Source organism: Sylvia atricapilla, chromosome 8, assembly GCF_009819655.1.
Source record: "Sylvia atricapilla isolate bSylAtr1 chromosome 8, bSylAtr1.pri, whole genome shotgun sequence".
Taxonomy (NCBI): Eukaryota; Metazoa; Chordata; class Aves; order Passeriformes; family Sylviidae; genus Sylvia; species Sylvia atricapilla.
The window spans coordinates 24152978-24171161 of record NC_089147.1 but is presented as its reverse complement, the minus strand read 5'-3'; the positions used below and the strand labels follow the sequence as shown (position 1 = coordinate 24171161).

General features: G+C 41.2%; 1 protein-coding gene across 5 annotated transcripts in view; it reads right to left on the bottom strand.

Annotated features, from left to right (window-relative positions):
• Positions 1-18184, bottom strand: part of ZMIZ1 (zinc finger MIZ-type containing 1) — a 339057-nt gene that overhangs the window by 211735 nt on the left and 109138 nt on the right. For 4 of the 5 annotated variants that reach the window (XM_066324120.1, XM_066324122.1, XM_066324125.1 and 1 more), the window contains exon 3: positions 9242-9324. The exons of the other annotated variant lie outside the window; for it this stretch is intronic. The gene's annotated coding sequence lies outside the window, so the exon portion shown is untranslated. The remainder of the gene's footprint in view (positions 1-9241; positions 9325-18184) is intronic. 5 annotated transcript variants of the gene reach the window in all.

The window sequence follows — 18184 nt, the reverse complement described above, 5'->3', positions numbered from 1 at the left end:
CACTGTTGTTGGGGTTCCTCCCTCAACCACTTGGAGCACAGAAAGATCACAGCCATTCCCCCCATTCCTATGATGGTCACTCTGTTATCTGAAAAGGTTATGAACCCCTGAGCAAACAGCATGTTACCAGTGTCATTCCCACCACTGGAAGTTAAACATCATTTCAACTTCACTTGTTGTCAGTGATCCTTTTTTATAATTGTTTTTATTTTTAACAAATGCTCCCAACACCCCAAAAGCTGTAGTTTAAACAAAGTGAAGGAAAGATGAGGGAAGACTGGTGTGGTGAAATCTGCTATTAGACAGCTAGGCTACTTGTGTGATGATTATCTGTTTAGAAAAATGATCCAAAGCTACTATTTACATGTTTAAACTAACCCAGCCCAGTTTGTCTCTAATGGTGCACAGAATAATCATGTAGAACCATCTAGCTAGCAGATCTGAATGGCAGCAACTTCTGCCAGAGGCAGCAATGAGGTGCTGAGAACACATGCTTTCCAAAGCCTAATACTCTCTCTAAATTCAACTAGAGCTGTCTGAATGATGACTACCTTTGAAAAGAGGTATCAAAATCATTATGATGGGCCACACACACAAATTTAGAAGGAATTTCTAAAGCACGAAAGAGAGAGAGGCATTCATCTCCCTCAGTAAAGTCAACCACAAGAGTGCCCCTGCCTCTTAGTGCTAGGGATCTGCTCTGGAAACACCCACCTTGGAGCTCAGAACTTTCCATCATTCTGGACACCTGCTGACCACAAAGCCAAATACTTGAGCTTCTGCTTGTCTTAGTTGCTGTGATTTATACAGAAAGCCCCCCAAGCCTCAGTACAGTGCTCTCTCACCAGCCATTTGAGCCATCTGTATCTATTACTCCCCTCCCCTCTCACTGTTTGTTGACCATGCAAATGATGCACAGGTGATACACTGGGCTGAGACAGGGGAGGAACACTGGTGACCAACATGTGACCAATGTGTCATTTATTTTTTTAAAACCCCTAATCTACATATTTGGAAAGGCAAAGAAACAGAGAATATACGATTCACCCTTGACATTCCACCAGATAACTTCAATCCTGTAAAATGCCCCCTAATGACCTGAATATAATACCATGGTGTTACAGTGTCACTTTAATACTGCAGGGTTCTTCCTCTGGCAGTGCAGTCTGCAGACTTAATATGTAATGTACAGGATTATACTGCCACTAAAATATTACTTAGTGCTGCTGAAATTTCAAATTAATTCAGGGAGCTAAATCATTATTCAACTCTGCCTTTACAGAGATACATTCCCCTGGTTGTTTTAATAACAGTGATTTTAGAACTAGAGGGTTGTTACTGTCTCTTCAAAGCTTGCTCAAAAGGAGAAGTGGCCTCTAAACTGTCAAGCAAGTTAATGCAGTGATGCATGGACCTTTGTGACTAAAAAAATAGTTTGAGAAAAATGGGCTCAAATGTTTAGAGAGCTCCTAGCAATGTGGCTGATGAATAATTTTATTATTTAACAATAAATTAAGAGACTAGACCAGTTTTCTCTATATTTATATACATACACACTCCTATGTTCCCATCCACCACCACCCTCCTCCCCAGATGGATTTCATAATAATTGAGGGGACATATTTTTGATGAAGCCAATGATGCAACTGCTGGTAACTGATGAAACTGATCTTTGCCAGTTGAGGATGTGGCTTTCAAGTCATTCTGAGCTCCAGCTTTTCAAACCTAAATAAACAAACCTGAACTTTTTACAGCTCTGGGTTTCTTCTTCCTGAATAATTCCTGTTACTAATGAGTATCCTGTACTTTTAGGTAACTACAGCACTTCAACACTTAATATGGGCCAATCCTTGCCACTGCATTAGAGCCAGTGTACACAATAACTTGCTAACATAAGAAGTAAGGGAAGACAAAAAACAGTGGATGTGCTAATCATAAAAGCAAGTTTCTATTCTCTGAATGTTTGCCCATTTTTTTAACATTGTATTTATATTAGTTTCTGTTTCTCAGTTAAAATACCAGGCTGCTCACTTCTACAATGAGGTTTCTTAAATCCGGGAAGTGTTCCCAAGATATACTGAAAAAAAAAATCCTCAAACCAAAACCCCCACAAAAACAGCAGTAAATGAGGAACAAGATAGGGCCAAACACACAGGCTGAAAACAACTTGTGGCAGTGAGTCTAAATTAGGAATAACCAAACTTTCTCCTTATTAAAATTGTTACCTACTTCCTCATTCATTAATATTGTCCTTGTTTACACTTGCAGCCAGGCCAAAGATTTTCCCCTCCCTCCAAATATAATTTCCTGCTATTGACAGACATGTTCAAGTGCTGGATGTGTGTGTGTCTACATGGCATACTGCAGGCAGAGGCCAGCCTTCTTGGCCACCATCCAAGCCAGCTGTAAATGAGCCAGCTCCAAACTGGAAGCTGTGTAAGCACAATTAGCACAGCAGTAAGCCTGATCTAACACATCCTGCCAAGAGACCGAGCTTATTAGCTCGAGCTCAGCACAATGGGAACGATGGATATGGGGCTTCTGCTTTGGCTCCACACACAACGTGGGCAGCTGAAGACAAGCACATCAAGCTTGTATCTGCCCACAAGACATGGTGTAAGTACATCTTCTCTTGGGGTATATGATTTCCCTCTGCATGAACTCCCAAAATACTCTGAGTGCCGTGAGCAGATGGAGGGAACAGGGGTCTCCAGGTGAGAACTTCTCAGACAGTGTAAGAATAAAGGCATCAGGCAGGTGTTTAGGCAGCAGGCACCAAAAAGGCCGAAGGGAAAGAGAAGGGAAAGAGGAGGGAAAGGCAAAGCAAAGCACTGCAAGACTCTACAAACTGATAAAGAGCACTCCACTTCTGGCTTTTATCAGGTCCAGAACAATAATGACCAGAAACCATTCCATACTGTAGATGTTAAATGAGTTCTGCACAGGTGCTCCCACCAACAAAGAATTCACTAGTTTTGGTGGACATTTGAACAGTCCAAAAGGGGAATGTGCCCACAGAAGGAAATCTATAATCAAACTGGGACCCCCAAGAAACTAATGCTCCCCTGGTGCCATAGTTTTTATTAAAGGAGCAGTGTCAGTCTAGTGGTTGGTGATAGTAGTATGAGAAAATTATAAATTCAGAGCAAAATCAGACAAAAAACCCAAAGGGTAGCAATGAAAGTCATCAGGAAAAAAAAAAAAAAAAAGGCATATTTTAAGAAGAGAGCTGAAGAAACTGGGAATGTTTACATTTAAAAGCACAGTAATAAAATGGGTCACTGCTAAACTACATTTAGCAGAAACCAACCTATTCAAGTTAGTGAGCTTCTGCCCACCCAGTAATAGAACACATGGGCAAGAGGAAATTCCATTGAAGTGCCCCAATCAAAGGCAACAAAGAAAACACCTTATTCAACACATAATTATTTTGTTGTATTCTGTGTCAACAGACTGTTCTGTAGCAAACACTTTGTATCTTTGGAAGGTGGTATTCATGCCTGTTTTCTTTTTCCTCCCACACTACTGTAAAGGAGTATTTTTAGCTTTCAGTTTGAGCTTTCTGATGTATGGGACAGGTATAAGCAAGAGAGAGAGGGGACCCCACAAGGTGTGGCAGACACACTCCTCCACACATTCATATTCTCCAGATGAACTAGTTTTATTTTGACTCCTGTGATTTTTAGATTACATTGTGTATATGGAGATTTTCTATGATTTGCTAGCTTAAAATATTTTCTTTGAAAAGGCTTCATTTGATCTGTGGTGAAGACTACACATTCTCAGCAGAGTACAAGCAGTTTAAATACTTGTCCCTGCCCCTTTCCTGATCATCAGTTTGGGCATTTCACACAGAATTCCTCACACTTCAGTAACACAGATCTCAGTCATACATATCTTTATGATCCAAGGCAGCATTTTAATCACTGATACTTGCTTCAAAGGAGTGTTTTCTTTCCCTTTTCTCTATCCTTTCATAGACTTCTAAAAACATGACCAAATCAAACCAAATTAATTGCACCAGGTTAAGAGACAGAGACAAAAGAAAAACTGGGAGCTGAGATTACACTTGTGCAGTTCTTTTGTCTTGAGAAGGAAATAATTTTCTCTCTCTATTCCCACTTAAAGGCCTGAAAAAGAAAGGTGTGCTGTCAGAAATATCAAGGCCTAATAAAATGTGTGAAAAACCAGTTATACCTTGAACTTAATAACTTCAAGGAGGTGAAATCGAGAAATGTAGTTAAATACTGTTTGACATGAAACATTTAAAAATATGCAACTGTATGATTATTGTAGGCTAATTGTGACCTTATTTAGATTTTTCAGTAATTTAAAAATACATATGTAATCCTCAACCATTGTTCTGACAGCAACAACTGTTCTGAGACAGGGTCTCAGTTTACACACACATCTAATATATCAAAAATACACAGCATACATAAGTGCAGGGTGTAAAAGTCAAATAACCATTTAGTCCCTTTACTTACACATACTTTCAGTGAGAAAGTAAAAAAATCTCGGCTTATAAATCAGCTGATGTAAAATACCCTAAAAGAACACATTTCTTACAGTCAGAAGAAAACACTAGGGAGATTAACATGATTAAAGAAAAAAGGGAGGGTAGAGAAGTAAAATATTTGCCAGTTAGCTTTGAATACTTTTGTATTGAACAAAAATAAATACTCAATCTGTGCATTATTTCTTTTGGAAATACTTCTTTGCAGAGAGGAATGCAAGTTAGCATCCTTTATAAGGCCATAAGAATCTGATATGTACCACCATAAAGCAGCTCTAGTACAGGATACAGCAATCTCCCATGCAGTGACATGATAAACAATCCTTGAGTACTGATTTTATTTGGTCTCCCTTCAAAGCAACACTTATTTAAAAAAAAAAAAAAAGAAAAAAGAAAAAAGAATCAGAAGCCATCTGCTAAAGAAAGTATCTCAGACTAAAAGACCTGTCTACACTCACTATGTGTACATTTGCTTTCTGTTTAGACAAAGTAAAACCAGGATAGATTGCAATGTGTCTGCAGAAGGTTCTTCTATTTTTAACTAATACTGTCCTGCCAGTATCAATTCATCCAGATAGAAAATCCTTCATTAAAAATATAATTTACTTCGGTAGTTTTCCACTATGTTGAAGTGACATCTTTCCCAACCACTGTCAAAGGCCATTAGGAACACAGAGCTTTTGAGAACAAGTTTCAACCATGACTCCCGTTGGCCTGCCTAAACAGAAGTTTCCTAAGAAAGCTTAGGAGTCCTTAGATGGGAAGGGGCATTGCTAAAGGCCATGAAAAATATTATTTGGATATACATAATATCGTTACAAAATTATAAAAAATCTTTCCAGTTTCATAGAGGCACGAAGTGACAAACCAGTGAAATGCCCTAAGGAACGAGACAAAACTTTGGAACATCTCCAAAACAAGAAGCAAGTTCTTGTACACTATTTCTGCTACCAAAATAGGTGGAACTTTTCACCTGAAACTTGGGGGTTTTTAAAACAGCATTTTAATAAAAAGTACAACACTGAAGACAACTCAATCAAGAAGCTACCAGCATTTTATGCAGCCATACACATTTCTATGTGTCCATCTGGGGGAAAAAAAAACCACATATACAAGCAGACAAGCTCAAAACACACTTTGCCTTTGGGCTCATGGCTTACTTTTGTAAAAGATTAAAAAGGCAATATTTGAAACTATGTTTTTTCCTACAAATTACAATACAATAGTTCCAGAACAACTTCTCAGCTTCATCCCATTCCAATCCATTCTCAATCAACTGCTTTAGCTAGACACCACTAGAGTAGGAGTCAGACAGTGTGACAATCTGGGGCAATCAGACATCACAAAATGTATTGAACTCAAACATAAGACATACTTTATTAACATAAATTATTCTAGATTTCATACATTTCAACATTAGGAGAATGCAACTCAATAATTAGCCACACTTATACAGAGAATTCAGAAAGTTCAGCAGGGGACAGGAGAATGGAGTGAAGAAGCCCTGTCAAAGTGCAAAATCCAAGCCATTGCTCAATTCCAGATCTACCCATGCTCCTCCTCAGAGTGCCACTCTGGGGCCTGAAGCTGGGAAAAAAAACAACTTTACTGCTTCATACTTAAAAGCAAAGCTCAAAGACAAACTAGGCTGTCTTTTTGTAACTTCTGATGCAATAAAGTCTGATTTGGCAACAAGCCTGCCTTGATATGGTGATACACCTCCCACTAACCACGTCCTGAGCAGCCTCATGGAATACACAGGCTCATGGCTGGGGGCTTTTTCACAAAGGCAATCTGAAACAAGCAGCTCCTACCTCTGGCCACTTGTTATCAGCTCCCGTTGCACTGCCTTCACCCCACCCCTCCTGGTAGCGTCAGGACAGCTTCCTGGTGCTGTGCAAACAACGGACTTGGTTAAGCTAAAAATAGTCCATTCATCCCCCCCCCTCACTCCTCATTTTTGCCAGGTTATTTTTAAAACAGATAAGTTCTCTGGCCTTGTTCAACAGGCATCTTGGCTGGAATGGGAAGGGAGGAGGAGAAGATGCAGCTCTGCCAGCCCAGGCTGTCAGAGGGACTGCAGGGTCCCCTCAGCCCCCCTTGCCACTAAGACAGAACATATCCATGGTATTATAGACACACAGAGGTCCTCATAATCCCAGTTTAAGATGGTGTTTGCAAAGTCTGAAAAGGAGCATGAACTACTCCTACAGTTGGATGGAAGAGGTTTGCATAATCTTATCCCTCATATCCCAGGAGCCAGAACTAATTCTGTGCTTTTCTGATTTGACTTGGGGATTCTACACCACCACAGGAGGACTTAGGAAATGGCTCTTCACTGTAACCTTGTCTGAGCGCTCATCTTTTGTTTGCATTACTCTGCCTTGCAAGATGACAGCTATCAAGTCAGATTACTGAATGCCACTCACAGTGACACATGCCAAAAGTAAACCATTAAGACCATCTAAATAAGAGCCAGGGTTAATATGTAGATTGCCAGGTATTATATCTAGTAAGAAATAATTCTAGACAAGTTCAGCAATTAAAAAATTACTAAATATTTTAACTTAATTCTTAAAATTCACTGGACTAATCAATCAAAACCTCTCCTGAATTCCTAAAAGAATCCTATATTCGAAGTGCAATGAATTTAAGCTGTCAGGAAAAAAAAAAAAAAAAAGGGGCTGGGGGGAAAATACAGCAATATTTTTAAAATTCTCTTAACCCCCACTGTTTTTTCTATGTGTTTTGAAGCCTCCGGAAATACCATGGCAAACATTCCAGCTCTACAGCAACGAGGTCACATGACCCAAAGGCACAGCAAGGAACTTCTTTCCCAAGTTTCTTTATGGTACAGAAAAGCCATTTTTATTTTATTTTTTAAAATGAGGATCCAAGTCTAGGGAAATCATCAGGAAATTTTCAAGAGTACAGTTTTAAAACCAGAGGTTTTCTTGATGTGGTGGGGTTTGGTGTTGTGTTTCCTTTTGTTATTTATTTGCTGCATTTCTATGCCTGCACATACTATTTTTATTATCTAAGACCAGCATCTTAGACCTATATTCAGGGACCATTAAATACAGTATACCCTTTAAGTCACCTCTAAAAAGAACACTTGTAATGCTCTCTAAATCTTCTATTAGAGTTAAAATCAGTACTGCCGTATTTCTTAATATAGCCATGATCTTTTCCTAGCAAAAATTATGGCACTTTAAACTCTCCCCCTTCTTGTCTTTCAGGAATATTTCAGCTAGCACTATTAATGAAAAGAGTTATGCAAACGAGCTTTGCAAAACACTATGAAAAAAAAAAAACAACTCAGAATCTGAACCTGAATCACAACCTTGCAGTTTTACAAACAATTATACATACATACTTGGAAGTAACTGAAATGTAGGAGTATTGATGGATCATAATGTAATGAGTATCAGAAATGTGTGGCTGTCAGAAAACAACACAGCAGAAAGCACTGGGAAGGAAAACAGTCCTGCAGTAGAAATGCACAGCAAATGGCAGGCACTCACCACTATCTTGCTTGGTAACCGTGTCAGAAATGCTTCTAATTATCAGAGGTAAAAGAGGGATGGCATTTCTGCTGGAAGCAAGTTTTACACTTTAGTCTTTCCTCTCCCTTCTCTTTCAGCCTGTAAATATTAGTCTTACACATTTTTCTCCCATACAACTCTTCTTCAAAAGGTTGAGTTTTTCAAGGCTGAGAGCAGATAGAAATGCTCATCAAGAAATGCCTTGAGGTCAGCTGCCTGTAACCCATCAAAGAGCAGCACTGAAAACATGGATGAGGTAGATTATATGAGCATGGTAAAGCTCATATAATCACAGACAGAAATCTATGTTCTGATGATCAGTAACATCTTTTCTTTTTGGAAATGGGTTCAGTTATGCATCCCTAGTGGTGATGGTCACAGGGTACTGACTCCCCTCCTAATTTCAGGTGCATTCAAGGCAACTACAGATGCATGGAAGTCTCTTTAGTGCTATTTCCCAATATATGGAAATACCACTGGGATAGGACAAGGAGCAAAAATTGACAAGACGGACACAGCGGTGTAAGGAGAGGCAGCTGGTCCACAAGAAAATTATGATGTAGGCCAAATTTTTGAGAAGCAATGAACTACACTGAAAATAAGGCAGAGATCAGCTCACCTATGACTTTATAAAGTACTTAAAATATCTAAAAGAACCCCAAAAGCAAAGGAAAAGCAGCAACAGAACAAGTCTGCAAACATTATTTTTCTTTAGTGAAGGAGGAAACAGAAACCCTGGAGTGCCCACTGTGCTTTTTTTAAAATTCAGTACAACAGCTAGACATAAGATATTGAATGCATTATTGAAACTACTGTTCACTTCTACTCAGGGATTTCTGCTTAGTTTATTATAAATGCACATTTATTGGCAGCAAGTAGAACATATTATTGCTCTGTTTTATAGCTCGAACGGCTCACGCAAAGAGTAATTTGTTTGTATTCTGTATCAGGATCAATACTGTACCAGGGCCAGCCCGAGGAATGTTTATGCTGAGGGCTTTGCTTGCAGTGTTTTGTTGTTGCAATCAATTGACCAAACAGGGCTGCTTCTTAAAACAACAAATAAACTATGATAGTGACCAGATCAGCCATTCAAGCATCAAACACGACACAGTGTCTGGAAAAAGAATGAAGGCCCACAAGTGTTTTTACTGCTTGATGATCCACACAGCTCTCCTACCTGAATATTTCCCACCGGCCTTTCTTCCTCTCAGTAGCTGGGGACTGTCTCCTCAACGCCCTCACATAACAAGATCCATTTTCCTGCAATCAAAATACAGACACATCATGCTTCCATTCTGCTGCAGAACACAGCAGCATTTGAATTAGCTCAGTGAAAAGACCTGAAATGAATTAAAAGGATTTAGAAGCCCAACGACCAGGCCAGGAGGACCAGATCTGAGGGTGGGTTGGGGTTCCAGCCCAGTTCTTGCCACCCCCAAGCTTTTGAGACTCACTCAGCAGTTTAAGTATTACAGGTTTTCATGCCTGTAACAATGAAATGAGGAAAAGATAATGAGAATTCTGTTGAGGTTTATATCAAAAGTTCCTGAGCCAAATGGTAATTTTTTTCAGTTAAAGGTCATGCTGAAGTCTCTTTTATTCTCTTTATAAAGGGTACTCACTGACTGTTGTGAGCTAAGTGCCATTAAAAGAGATAAACCAACCCCCAAACACTGCTTAAGAAAACACACCAAAATACCTCAGAACCACCATCCTCTCTGTAGCATAACAAAACAAGTTTATGGATTACCCTGGCACAGCACTGCAACTTCTAGGAAATCTTTTTTTAATTATAAAGAACATTGCAAAGGGAGACAGGGGAATGTTTACGGGTAGTCTGCATTTTGTTACATGCTGTTTCAGCAGGCAGACAAGGTGTCCTTACAGCATTATACTACCAGGCTCCAAAACTCCGTAAATATTGAGAAAAGTAATACAGTGATTAAGTTTTGCCTCTCTTTTAACTGACTTCCAAATAACTTCCATACAAAAAAAAAAAAAAAAAATCCATTAAACATGAAAATGCACATACTAGCGGAAAAAAAAAAAAAAAAAAAAAAAAAAAAAAAAAAAAAAAAAACAAACAAGTAAACAAAAACCAACACAGCAAACCCCACATAATTTGTAACCAGTCCAGGTTCCTCCCAAACGACCAGCTGTGGGAGCAGACCCTTTCATAGCAACTCAAATGATGCAAAAGTCACAGGTGACTTAAAAAAATGCAGAAGAAAAGCCTCAAGTTATTACAAATAACTTGTTAGTTGCATTCAATGTTTGTTCTGCAGCTATATTTATCCTTTTCACTGGTAATTCACAAAGAATAAAAACATGACTGAAAACCTTCTCAGAAGCAGTCATCCCACCCCCAACACACCCAGCGTCACCAAGGGACTGTCTGCTTCATACAGGGACACTGCTGGCTTTCTTGTCTCACAAAAGGTGATTTTAGAGAAGTTACATATTGACAAGCAGCCTGGGTGAATGATTGGCTTTAAGGCCTCATTGCACTCTGAATGTTTTCGCCCAGAAAGGATTTATTCTCATCCAGAAGTTTTCCCCAGTGCTTTTCTTCTGCTTATGCAAGGCAGGAAAAACACGTTCATTGATTCAAATTTAGTATGTGTTAACATGACTTTCTCAGCTAATGCAGACTGGTCTCTAATGAAGTTACAATTAGTTATTTTAGTTTGTTTCTCCAAAGGAAAAACTTCTTTTCTGCCTGCCCCAAGATTTGGGTACCATTCCAGGTGTAACTGGATTGGCCTTTTGTCAGATCAGGCTATATAACACTCACCTGGACATTTGAATTTTACCTCTCACTCCTCTCTCCCGGCCTCTTACTTCCAGCGCTGCATTTGTGCAGCTGCATGGTTAGCCGGAATGGGGAACTGATTTCCTTCAGCATGGTGTCTCACAAACAGCTGTGCCAACACAACCCAGGGAGCGGGCCCAAGGCAGGAGTGATCAGCCATCACGGCAGAGGACAGGAGGCTGTTTAAACCAGCTTGAACAGCACTGCTGAAGCACACAAACCCCAGGCTTCGCCCCCCTCCTCTGTGCTTTATTCTGCCCATCTGTAAAACTGGCACCACAATTCCTACTTTGTTTTATAAAGCACCTCTTAAAATGAAAGGACTATCCATTAACATTTCTGTGAATTCACATTACCGACCACCCAGCCCTTTCATACGCCCGGTCCAAGCTGATTCTAAGGACACTGGCACGGGCCCCACCAGCATCTGCTCCCTGGTTTCCCCTCACAACCTGCTCAGGGGTTGTACAATGTCCCCCCACCACTCCAGCCCCAGCTCTGCCAAAGCACTTCACAGGCTCCTGCTGGGAACCGCAATCAGCTTCTAAAAATAAAATTAGCTTCTTAAAGCCTTCCCTCATCCTGTTTCTAGAAAGATCCCCAAAACAGTCTCACTGGCAGACTTGAGGGGAAGTGGGCTACACCTGGAAACGAGAGCAGACGGCAGAGAACAGGTGTTAAGTGGGAAGCCCTTACACCTGCCCGGGCTCAGGTGTGTTCTGAGCCCTACGGTGGCACAGGACCTGCACAATCCCCACAGTCAGACCCTGGGAAGGGCCGAGTCCTTTGGCAAACACCGCCAGGGCCGCTCAGGGAAGGAGGGGAACGCTCCAGCCGGGAGGGCTCCCTGCTCTTCCAGAGACAGCGGCGGCAGCACACAGAAACACGGGGGTTTGGCTCTCAGTGCCGGACACTCCGCCTTAGGCCGCTCCTACAGCGATGTGCTCGTGGGCCATGACAAGGGCACCGCAGGCACAACTCCTGCTCCGAGCACATCGCTGTAAAACCAGCTCTCTAGGAGCCGACCAGGACCGGCCAGGGAGGCTGCAGGAGCCGGGAATGAAGGACAGGCTACACAGCAGGGCTGCCAGCGCCAGCCACTCCACCGTGCCCCCTGCAGCACCAGGAAGTTTTCATAAAGATAGCTCTCCAAAGTCTCATCATCATATAAAAATTTCAGTTTTCAGTTCTTTGCCATTTTTTTCTCCCTGTTTTTTTTTTTTTTTTGGTGTTGTTTTTTTTTTTTTTTTTTTTTGTTTTTTTTTTTTTTTTTTTTTGTGTTTTTTTGGTTTTGTTTTGTTTTTAAGGGATATATTTATCTAGGTTTCCAAAGTTCAAAACCAAAGCTGTAAAGACAAACCCGAAAGATTTAAGTAGTAGCAAAAACAATACAAGAATCCTTCACATCTGTTGTCTGTACGTGGGCAAAAGAATCTCACCTCGGGGAATTTAATGTAATTTTATTTTATTTATTGACAATTAACACACTGTTAATTATTGTTCCAGAAATTGAGGAGGAAAAGAAAGGAGACTAAGCAGTTCAGCAGCTACTGAGGGTAACTCTCTTCCTGCAGGTTCCCAAGGGTCAGCTTGACTCGGACACCTTTCCTAACCTAAGTGCCCAGGTTTGTGCCATGCCTTAGCCCCAGCCCATGCCTTTGGTGAGGCGATAGGAGCACAGAGAGGGGTGTGTCTGCAATGCCTTCTCTGTCTGCTCCTCCTCTGTCCTGGGGATACTCCTTGCTCCTTTGCCCCCTTTCCCCTGGACTCCCCAGGTCCCAGTCCCCACCAGGGATGCTCTCTCTGTGGCCTTGGGTGGCCACAGCCCCCAAGGGTGACACTCAGTGCACTCCAGGGCAGACACCATCCCTCAGGGCACTCCTAAAGGACACCCACACAGTGCCCCCCACCCTGCAGCCCCTGCTCCTAAACCCACCCATTTTGGCCCAACATACTACATCGTTTCAACATTTTTCTTTTAACATGGTGCTCTGTTTCTTAGTGATTTTGCCAAAATTAATGGAAATGTATATATATGTATAGGAAACACCCAGACACCCAGAGCAAACTGTGCATTACAAGTCTTAAAATTAAAGGATATAAAAACTACTGTAAGGGGGAACTGGAGGAAATCCAATAGGGAAGTAACAAGGAGTTCATCTTTAAACCTCCTAATCTCAGCTGCATCACTGCAATGGACTTAGGTCAAGCACAAAGAACTTTCCCTGCTTTTCCATCATATCTTGGTCCCACATGCTGGCTGCCAGATTTTAGAGACAAGTTTATAATAGATCTCTGTGGACTATCACAGATAGTCCTGGAATCCTGGTTCTCTTCCTCAACCTTACCCTCTGTGGAAAGCAAGAGCAACCCCAGGGTATCTCACTGCCTATATCTCCGCACTTAGCCTGTGCTGGACTTAAATAACTGCAAATAAATCAATCTCTAAAGGTAACCAAGAGTAAACCCTTCAGTTTCCATACACAAACTATCACTTGGACTCCACATACCCAAACAAGAATGAAGAGAGCAAATAGAAAACACCCAAGCAGAAATTCTTGGAAAACAAAAATACTGCTAGGATAGACAGTTAAAATATGTTGTACAACCTTCCTATGGAAATGCATAAGGCAGGTGCATTTTAGGGTATTTTCCTACTTTCACAAATAATTTCAGGGTTCCAGCATTATTCTCCTTGAACTGCAGAATGTGTTCAAACTCAAAATTCCTGTAAAACCACAGCATGTCAGCAATCCCAACTTCTCATTTATCCACAGCTGTAACTGGGTCATAAGTGAAGAACACGAAGTGCTGCTCTTCCTAAATAAGCTTACTGGTCAGCAAGCATACTTCTGCTATGTGAAAACATTAACAAACTTCTACAGAGAGTTTAACTATTACATGCAGTCCTTATTAGGTATCATAGCCCTCTATCAGGACTTTTTAGAAACTTGGGCTTTCTTGAAATTCTAAAGCAACTCAAAATCAACAGTGAGTATTTGTCTGATGAGCATCAGATGCCATCCCCACTGGCAAGAAAACAGCCTGCTAGTTTAATAAGAGAAAAGCAAAAGATGTTGTTAAACTAAGTAATGCAAAATAGGTGAGGGGTTTGGGCAGGAAAGAAGAGAAGTGGAGAGAGAGAGGCTAATATCAGTGCAGGTTGGTGTGTTTCTTCCTGGGCAGAGACAGAACAAACGAGGAAAATAAAGCTGGGAAGATCTGTGCAGAGGCAAGCAGGACTGCAGCTTCTGACAACTTTCAACTTTGCCTACACCTAGATTTGCTCCTCAGCAATCCTTGTTTAAACAAGAACCAAAAAACACACAAACGCATCACACCAAAATGCAGCAGCCACATGGCTGTAAAATACAGACACTTATCTGACGGGACAGGATGCACACTCCTTCCAAAGACAAGTAGCAGAAAGCCACAGAAAGTGGCCAGGCTGCACTGGAGCCTGCCATGTGCCTCACCCAGCAGCACCTAACATCCTCCTCCCTGCCCCTGGAGTCAGCCTCCTGCCTTCAGCCCTGCAGGGCTCCTCGTGCCTTGCAGAGTCCCAGCAGAAGCCTGAGCCCTTTCCCCTTTCCTCCTGACACCGTTTGCTCCCAAAATAGAAGCAGCAGGTTCTCACAGGGGGCTGCTGCATTGAACAGCACAGCCACTCAGACACTCAGTCAAACCGCTGACTCCTGTGTCACATCACTACTACCAGTCCTCCGAGGAGATTCTCAAGCTCACCTTGCTAGACAAAATTCTACGAGGGTATAGCAAAGAAAGAAAGAATCACAGTAGTAAGTATGGAAATTCTGCCTGTGTTTTTTCCCATCTTATTTCTCACCAGTGTGTAGAAGCAAAAGTTTTGTTTATTTATTCACCATTTTCTTAGCTGTCCCAATTAAAGAAACCAAACAACTACCTTTATGTTTTTTCTCTGCATAAACAGAAATTCAAACCTTCTCAAACTTGTACTTCACATTATTTCAAAAAAATAAAATGTAACTGAAGTAATACATTTTCTCAGCTGTAGAAAGCCATTAATTTGCAATTTCCTTATTTTGAGATGGAAAGGAAAGGTCCAGGTTGTTGTCATACCCTATACATTTAAGGCATAACAGGAGCCGTTTGCAGTATCATGATCTCCAGTTTAGAACAGCAACAACAAAATCCTCTTCTTCTCCCAAATGGTTCCAGAAATATCTAATTATTGAAAGAACCACTTTTCCATCCTGTTCTCTTTTTCAGGCTGCATCTAAGATGGGTCCAGTGCACCTAAAAACATGGCTATGATTGCTGTAGTCCATGTCTCTGCTGTCTTGTCACAGCCCCGCAAACCCTGAAGTCCCTGGGGCACTGCTGCTGCCCACCTGCCCCCCAGCCCCACAGCCCAGATTTAAGGGGCTGCACATGAGTCAGTAGGACAGATCAGGGGTTTAAACAGGAACAGGGAAATAAGACCAGGAGGATGGGCATTTCAGTGTATCTTTGCAAAACTATAATCAGATGGAGGTGGCTTTGGCCCAAGCTGAAATAAGAAAGATTTGGTGTGTCTGCCCCGTGCAAGGCAGTCCTCCTCCAGCCCAAGAGTGCCCAGCCAGCTACAGTCAGCGTCAGCCTGGGGCTGATGGACCCAGACCAGCTGAGCTTTGCAATTCGTTATGGTTTCACAAGTGACCATGGCAGTCCCAGCTCCTCCCCGGCAGCAGCACATTAACTGCATCTGTTTGCAGCAGAGGACTGAGTTGCCAACTCACAGGCACAGGATAAAAAGCACTGTTAACCTTGGCTTAAACCAAACCATTGTTCTGGAGATTGGACATCTCTTGTAAAATCCCATTAGTAAAGACCATTTGCTATTTATTCCCATAGAAACTTTTTTTAATGTGTTTTGATCTATTTTAGTAAAAGTTTTCCCCTTCCCTGTTCCTTAAGTCCTATTGTACTTACACAACCTTAAACAATAATCCACTCAAGCACAACCATGGAAGTGGCTTGAAGGAACAAAAGCTGCTTCTGGCCTAGCCAGTGCATCTGACTCTCCCTGCACACAGCCTGTATAGCCTCTGCAGGGCACCAGCAGCTACTGATTTCCCTCTGCTCCTCTTGTGTGTTGGATACAAAATAAACAGTAAACATGAGGAGTCTACTCAAATTATACTTGCAGCATCAGCTAAGGGCGCAGGTGAGTCACAAGCAAGTTCTGCAGCCTATCTTGCTAAAGGAATAGGGAGGAGATTGACCTTAAATGAAAGCAGCAGGCATGAGTAAGACAAATTAAAAAAAAATAAATAAATCTAACTCCAGGGAGACAAGGCAGTAGAAGCAAAATGTCTCAGGCTCTGCTAAAGAAGATTATTGCCACATCTAGCAGTTAGCACCCACCCAAGTAGAGTGCCATCAACCTAATTCTCAAATAAGACTAGCAGAACAGCGAGATAGGATTAGACATGCTTGTTTTTAACCATTCTTTGCTCTCTCTGGTGGAATACTATCAGCACAGCATTGGCATCAAAATTACTACCCTTCAAAATGTGCAGAGCACATTTTTTAATTTTAAATGTAGCAGTTATGTCATCTGGGGTTATTTATTCTTTAATATCAAGTGGTATAACATTTAATCTGTTTTGAGAAAAGGAAATAATTATTTAGTGAGCAGTTCAAGGCTCTCCCTGGAGACACTCAACCACACTCAGAAATCTGGATATAAGTTGAGACTTTGCTAAAGTCATTATAATTGTAGGTCATAAGAAATATCAAGATATAAACCACCAAGGAATACTAAAAATTAAGCCATCATCTCTGAGAGTAACAAAAGTCTTATGTTTGGCAGTAGAATAATTTCTAAACCCTTGCAGCATTACTACTTAAGGACAGTAGCAGAGCAAAGGGCTTAGAACTACATACAACATGTGTGCATTTTTTTTGCTGGGGGGCAGAACCCAAAACCTGCATGAAGCAAAAAAATACTGGAGTGAAGAAAACTTACACCACCACCAATAAAAATGTAGAGTTTTATCTTTTTCACTTTGTTTCACTACACTCAATCTCTTCTGTTAATAAACAAGTTTTGATTTGTTTTGGTCTGAAAATGTTCCTCCCTATGCAGTATGGAACAGATTTGTGAATACAGCAACGTGTATTTGCAAAAACAGAGCAGCAACACGAGGAAAGCTGGCTTTTAAGAAAACAAACAAACAAACAGAAACGCACAAAGCCTTAGACTATTTCTAGAGCTTTGTGCCAGGGTTTTACAAGGAAAAACTCTTCATTTTTCTGTACTTCTTGAACAGGTGTTTTCCTGTAGAAGGCACACCCCAACTTCTGCATTTCTGAGCTGGATCCGACATTTACTTAAACCCTTTTATAGAACTCAGCTGAGATCCCCAAAATTTTCCTTTGCCCACTTACCTCAAACAACAGTGGTAAGAGGGCTCTGACCTTAGCAGCTCAAAGTGAAAAACCCTCCAGTTCAACCTTCTCAAAACACAGAAAGTTAAATTGTGTTTTCAACACCAAAGAGCAATACCTGAGAGCTCTTACTAAAATATATGAAGAAAAAAAATATAAACCATTTCATTCTCCCACATTCTCCAATCTGAAAGTTAAAAGCAATGTGAAATCAGGATCAGTTTTGGTTTTGGGTTTTTTTTTCACCATCTCTGCCTAATAACCTCTTAAACCTGATCAACATAAAAATTCCCTTTCCTGCCCTTACCTTCCTTTCATAGGAGTGGAGATGAGAAGGCTATTTCCCTGCTTTTAGTTAAATCAGAATGGAACTCACCAGTGAACAGCAATTTGAACAGAAAGCAGTTCAAGTGATGTGAAGACCCATATTAAGGGAAACAAGCTCATGTATGTGGAAGGGGAAAAAAAGCAATTTAGCATTCTATATTGCTGCCAGTCAACTCAATTACGAACATCTATTTTGTTGGGTTTAGCCACTGTCCCTAGCAGGTGTGCCAAGACTTATGGGTGAAATTCCATTTCTCTAAATGCAAAGGTAGGCATTTCACAGAAGTTTAAATCTACCCTCTGCCAAGTCCATTTTCTTGAGTGCCTTCACATCAGCTCACTGAATACCCTAACCACCCTCTTCTGCAATACCGAGCACCATGTATATCCAACCCCATGTCTGCACAGGGTGCAGCAGGGGGGCTATTGCCTGCTTTGCCTGCCTGAGTGCTGCTGTCATGGCAGGGAAGGGAAGGGCAGGAAAGCTGCAACACTACGACCCAAATAAGATGCAGGCAAACACAATTTTAGACATCCAAGCCTTTAATGCAAATTAATGTCATAGCAATA